The sequence below is a fragment of the Desmodus rotundus genome, chromosome 11, assembly GCF_022682495.2.
Source record: "Desmodus rotundus isolate HL8 chromosome 11, HLdesRot8A.1, whole genome shotgun sequence".
Taxonomy (NCBI): domain Eukaryota; kingdom Metazoa; phylum Chordata; class Mammalia; order Chiroptera; family Phyllostomidae; genus Desmodus; species Desmodus rotundus.
The window spans coordinates 3,537,909-3,544,660 of record NC_071397.1 but is presented as its reverse complement, the minus strand read 5'-3'; the positions used below and the strand labels follow the sequence as shown (position 1 = coordinate 3,544,660).

General features: G+C 49.7%; 1 long non-coding RNA gene across 1 annotated transcript; it reads right to left on the bottom strand.

Annotated features, from left to right (window-relative positions):
- Positions 1-1,526: 1,526 nt before the first annotated feature.
- On the bottom strand, positions 1,527-5,583 carry LOC139440356 (uncharacterized). Its single transcript, XR_011650548.1, has 3 exons — positions 4,797-5,583; positions 4,094-4,181; positions 1,527-1,553 (listed from the first exon to the last, which is right to left on the bottom strand). It is a non-coding gene; the product is annotated as an uncharacterized lncRNA (long non-coding RNA).
- Positions 5,584-6,752: the final 1,169 nt, after the last annotated feature.

The window sequence follows — 6,752 nt, the reverse complement described above, 5'->3', positions numbered from 1 at the left end:
AGCAGCAGCCAGAAAAGAGGAAGGAATGTCAAGAGCCTCAAATGCTGCAGAGAAGGCAGGTAGGACAAAGACTGGAATTATCCCCACAATTTAGTGACACCAGCGTCTAAAGACCTGAGTGGAGCAACCTCAGTGGAGCAACCTTAGTGGCGTTCAGGCGTCAGAAGTCGTCCTGCAGAGGGTGGAGGAGCTGTGTGTTTGGGGGGATGGCAGGAGGGGACTTGGAAAGGAGAGCCTGACTGGTAGATGGGAAGAGTGCAAGGGCGGGGAAGGATGGTTTGAATCAGATACCAATTTAAAACTGTGTGAGGGGCTACATGGTTTTTCAGATTTATTTAAAGGAGTATCCAAGCATAAAAAGGTGGAATCACAGGTGTAGACAATCCCTTCTGAAAGCGTGGCTGTGGACAGGAGAAAAAGTTCATGGCAGGGCCTAGAGGGGATTAGGAGGTTTCCTCCAAGACAGAGGCTTGAGCTTGTTCTTTGCCTTATGGGACCCGGCCAGTGGGAGGGGCGGGAGCTGAACAGGCCTGAACAGAGGTCAGAGACGCACCCTAGAAAGGCCCACGTTCCCGAGCCTGGCTGCAACACCAGAATCACCCAGGTAGCTTTCTCCACATTCGCATCTGGGCCCACCCCAGGACTGCTCACTCAGACTTTCCAAAGGTTGAGCCAAAGAATCTGGACTTCCAACAACCCCTTTGAATAGCATTAAAATATACAGCAATCATCTAGGGTCAAAGCTAACAAGGGCTATGCAAAAAGCACAGAAAAAATTTTGTAAGTGTACGTGTGTGAGGACACACGTGAGCACATGCACACCCACGTGCCACGTCAAGGACTGGAAGATAAACTTCCGGGGTGCGAGCTCCCGGGCACAGGAGAGCAAGTGTCGGAGATGTAACGAACAGCACAGTGATTATAGCTAACAGTCGTGAGCTGCACCCTTCACAGCTGCCGGGAGAGCAATCTTCAGCGCTCTCCCCCACGAAAGAAACAAATGGTGACCCTGTGAGGGAGGGCGCTGTTAGCTGGTGTTACGATGGTAATGAGTCTGCAATATATAAATGTGTCAAATCAACGCGCTGTGTACTTTAGAGTCATGCAACACTGTGTCAATTATATGTCAACAAAACTGGAAAAAAATGTTACTTTAGGTCCCCATCCTCTATGTTCTCTTCTTAATATATGCATCTCTTCCAAAAAATAATAATAAAGATTAGAAGACTCAATGTTGAACAATTTATTGATTTGTAAATTCAGTGCAATCAAATAAAAAAATCTCTAGGTTTTTTGTGTTTGTTAGAGTGTGATAGGTTGATTCTAAAATACATCTGGAGCCTTGGCCAGCGTGGCTCAGTTGGTTGGAGCGTAGTCCTGCAGATGAAAGGGTTTCAGGTTCAATTCCTGGTCAGGACACATACCCAAGTTTCGGGTTCCATTCCTGGTTGGCGTGCATATGAGAAGGCAACCAATCAATGTCTCTCTTCTCTCTCTCTCTCTCTCTCTCTCTCTCTCTCTCTCTCTCTCTCTCTCTCTCTCTCCCTCTCTCACTGAAAGCGAAGAAAAAAATGTCCATGAAAAAAAAGTCCATGTACAATACACGGAAATGAAATGGCCAAGAATAGTGTCCGAAAAATGGGAATATTGCTTTCCTGGATATCAAGACGTGTTGTTAAAGCACAGTGACGAGGAGAGGGAGGTGTTGTGCAAGGAGAGACACACTTGTGTGGGGACCCATGTGGCACCAAAGGCACAGGGAATATGAGCCTTTTTAGGAAGCAGATCAAGGGGGAAAAATTAAATTTGACCCTCACTCACACCCAAAACAAAGAAACCCCAGGTGGACTGTCAACCTGGCAGGGGAGGGGGGCGGGGCGGGGACAGAACATAAAGATTCTGAAAGAAGTTAGAAAGTGAAAGGGAAGATTCAGGATGAAAACCTCAGGGTGGTGATAGATTTCTTTTCATGACACGAAAGCACCAACCTTAAATGAAAAGTCTGACAAATTTGGTTTCATTAAGGTTAATAAATAATTCCATTTCTATAACATTCTAAAATGGCAAAGGCACGCCTTAGTGCTCGGGGGTGTACACTCAGGCTGGAAACGATGGAGGGGAGGCAAAGATGAGCTCTCCCAGAGCAGGGAGGCGGGGCTGACGATGTCCTATTTCTTGACCTTGCTGAGGTCACGTGGGAGGTGGCTCTATAAGAACACATTAACTTGTACATTTATACTGGGTGCATCTTTCTGTATCTACGTTATCCTTCACATAAAGGTTTTAAGAAGAAAATCGTCCCACGTGATTCTGATGGGCCCCACATGTAGGGATCCCGAGCCTGGCTGGAGCGACGCTGTAATCGTGGTGTTTCAGGTGATAGAATCCAACCCTGACTCACAGATCCCAGAGAGCGACTCACACACGAAAAACCCAGGCCAGTTTCAGAAAAGGCCATTGGAATCTCCTGCCTTTGCACAGCTCTTCGCACTGTCCTGGAGGCTCTCCTGCCCAGGATGGCCCCCAGCAGGTCCATCAGCTAGCAGGCTGTGATGTCCTGCGAGCTGAACCACCTGAGCAGCAAGGGCCTGTCCCTTCCTCTGGATTCTCAGCAACAGTCCTGGCTTCGCTGTCCCTGGGCTGACCATCCCTGACCACTGCTGTGGCTAGGGGTCTGAAATACACTTGCCCAGACAGATGTGCCCGTCCTGGGTGGGGAAGGGGAGAGTCGGCCTGAGCTGAATCACATTATCCACATGGAAGAAAAAATGAATTTTCCTTCAAGGAAAAAGCGGGTACCATTGCCGAGAGAAAAGGGAAAAGGTGATTGGGCATACGAATTGGCATCCATGGGCTGGAGTCCCCAGTGGGGTCAAAGGAGAGGTGTGGTGGAAGAAAGTGGGGGAGGAGGAGGGGGAGGAGACAGTTGTCACAGAGTGGGACGTCTGAGATGTGATTTCAGGGGTGGGGCCGTTTCAGGTAATGACAGGTTCCAGGGTGTGGCCTTGGCGGTGGGTGGCAACACCAGGGTGTTGGACCCTAGAGAGCTGGTGCTCAAGTTCACTAATAAGGGTGGAACCCGAATAAAGTACAGTCACATATGCTTGGGTCTCTGAATGATATTTAACACAAGGAATAGAACCCAACAGCCTGAAGTAATTAACAAGCAATTTCATTCTTTGTCACGCTCTCCAAGGACTTGAAAGGGACTCACATACACAATTCAAAGCCACATTCATTAAAATGCCCCCTCTTCTCTCTCCTCATGCCCTGAAGCTGCTCTGTGCTGCTCATTTCAACCTCCATTTCCGGCCAAATAAAAACAAACAAACAAAACCCCAAATCTTCCTCCATATCCAGCTCAGCTTAGCCACTTTCCGCCATGCAAGCATCAATCTTTTTAGGAAGGAGAGAGACATGGAGGAGAAATTGGACTAGCAATCACAGGACTCTTTTCAGTGGACCGAGGAGGGGGGAGTCGTGCCCAGCCTGTCACTGATCATTTTGTCCTATCTCTGGGAGAGTGACCTAGGAGTTACATAATAGCCACCCGGAGGGCCAGCAGGGGGCGCAGTGAGGTGAAGCAGGGTTGTACAAGCGCAGTCGTGAATGCGATCCCCTGCCTTGACAGACTCTATTTGAGAACCTAGAATTCACGCGAAATAAGCAGGAGCAATCAAGGCAGAAACTCAAGCAGGAATGTCTTTCTCCTCTCAATAACAGACCTAGTAGTTTTGTTGATTTACTTTAACAATAAATATGGATTTGTCTTATTTAGTACAGTAAATTAGGAATTAACATTTGTGGGAAAATTAGTCTGAGGCTGTCAATGACATTGATAAATTCTGGACCTTCCACTTTAGATCTAATAAATTTTAATGCAAATTGAAATAATAAAGAAGTACCACCTCTTACCCATTAAATAGAGAAATGTAAAATAATAAAACCCAAAGTTGGTGAAGTTATTGGGAAAAAAACATATGATGCATTTTTAGTACAATCCTTTACAAGCAGAGAGGGGATTTGACAATATCCATCAAATTCCATATTACGTTTATTCACAAAATTACTCAAAAGATGAAGAAAATCATACATTCTCAGTCCTCACCCCTATCACCCTCCAGGGCTGGGCACATACTGTCTCATCTTCTTTTCTCCCCTAATGGCTTTTAAATCCTCACCTGAGGATGTGTTTATTGATTGTAGAGAGACAAGAAGGGAGAGAGACAGAGAAGCACTGATGTGAGAAAGACACATGGATCCGCTGTATCCCGTCCGTGCCCCAAGTGGACATCGAACCTGCAACCTAGGTTTGTGCCCTGACCCCTGACGGGAAATCAAACCCGTGCCCTTTCGGTGTCCGGGACAACGCTCCAACCAGCTGAGCCACCCAGCCAGGGCCCTCCTTTTGCTGCAGTGGTAAAATGCACACAACCCCAAATCCCCCATCTTACCCATTTGGAGTGTGCAGCTGTGCTGAGGGACACTCACACTGCGGTGCAATCGCCACCACCGCCCACCCCCAGACTCTTCCATCTGGCGGAACCGGAACTCTCCGCCCACTAAACAGTAACTCCCCACCCCACCCCCTTCCCTCGGCCCTGGCACCACCATCCTACTTTCTGTCTCTGTGACTAGACTATTACAGGTCCCTCCCATAAGGGGAATCATACAGAATTCGGGTTTTTATGAGGAGCTCATTTTACTGAGCACAGTGTCTGCAGGGTTCATCTGTTTCAGCACGAGTCAGAATTCGCTTCCTTTGCATGACTGTGTAACATTCCGTTGTGCATTACCGCGTTTGTTCCGTGCATCCCACGACAGGCTCTCGGGCGGCTGGCTCCACCTGTTGGCCATGGGAAATAGTGCTGCTAGGAACATGGGTTGTTCGAGCATCTCTTCCAGACCCTGCGTTCAGTTCTTGTGGGTAGATACCCAGAAGTGAGATTGCTCGATCATGTGGTGTGTTATCTCATGTCTGGCTTCTGAATTAGAGGATATTGGGAACTCTAGAGAATTAGCTGTACGACCTTGGGCAGGTCGCTTTCCCTCTCTCGGATCAGACCCTGTTTCCAAACAGGGACTCCTCTTAACCACACATGTTTGCAGGCCCCTTTCCTGGGAGATTCTAATTCAGTGCCTGGGGCCCAGGAATTTGGAATATTTTTTAAAGAGCCTGGGGTGGTTTTTCTCATCATACAGGCTTAGGAATCACAGGACCTGAGGATTTCCAAAGGCCCTCGCAGTTCTGACCTCCGGGGCTAAGAGATTAATCTGCAGTCAGACTGACTGGGGTCAATTTTTAGCTGCCAGGCGCCAGCACCAACTTCTTCGCTCCCTAAAGGAGAGTAATGGCGCGAAGTCAATGGACATGAAAGAAAATAAAGTGTTAGCCCATACCACTAGTAATAAAGTAAGTAAGTAAGTAAAAGAGTCCTCTAATGTCTTTTGCGTTAGTCCCAGTCGTCCTTCAGCCTGGCTGGAGCCCTCGTCCAGTGGCTGGATTCCTGTTGCCGCCTGGTGGTGAGACTAAGCCAGTGCAGGCGCACAGCCACTTAGCCCTTCCCCAATCTCACTCTGCCCTAGTGCCTACCCACCCCCACTCACCCAGCCCGGTCCCATCCCAAGCTCACCTGATTCAGAAGCTTCAAGCCCTTCGGTGAAGTCGGAAGCCCAAGGCGGAGGGCTGGAGTTGGAGGGTCCCAGCAGCTCTGAAAGTGCATTCCACAACCTCATCCCGATGATGGTGAGTCCTTGGTGACACTCTGCCTCCCAAGGTGGTCCTATGCAGGCCTGACCAGGGAAGAGACCAGGGCCCTCTGCTCTGCCCCCTCCAGCAATGCTGGAGCTGAGTGCCAGCTCTGTGCTAGGGGCCTTATGGACAACGTCTCATTTGGCCCTCACAACCCCTGGGTAAGGCAGAGGGACTTAATCACACCTTTCCAAGAGGAAACTGAGGCCCAGAGAAGTTAAGTGACCGGCACAAAGTCACACCGTTTGCAATGACGGAGCCACGTCTCAAACCCAGGTGGATCTTAACCCACGACTATTTCCACTAAGGGTGAAACAGTGTCAGCCTTTCCTCGAAGGCCTCCTGGGGACAGTGCAGTGCCTCAGTGGGCCTCACACTTGAGTGGGCGGCCGAGTCACCCCCCCTCAAGGTGTGCTGGGACACCGACTGCTGGGCCCCACCCCGGAGCTTCTGATGGTCAGCGGTGGGGTCTGAGAATCTACACCTCTAACACCGTCCCAGGGGATGCTGATGCTGCTGGGTCCAGGGTCCCCGCTTTGAGAATCGCGGCATTACTGAGAGGAGTAATTTAAAGAGAGAGTTGCAAGCCCCAACAGAAGGCTCTCATCACCCAAGGAGCCTGTAAAACTCCTGCGGCCCAGACCCCACTTCCTACTAATTAACTCGGAATTTTGGGAAGTAAGACTAAGCATCACAGTAGGACACCATGGCCCCAAAATAACCAGACTGAACTTCAGCTTTCCCCACATTTGCCTTGGGCTTGGCCCAGAACTCCGAGGATATCTGCCCCTCCCAGCTGCAGTTTTCTCCCAGCCTGGCAAGGTCTCCATCGTCACCCCATTTCATAGATGGGGAAACTGAGGGCTGGCTTCTCTTTACCCAGGGCAGAGAGCCACAGAGCGGGAATCCAAACCTAACACGGTCCAGCTTGTCCCTGCTCCCCATGCTGCTCCGCCTCCGCGTTTCCCAGGGGTGTGCGGTGCTCGGGACAGCACCGCGG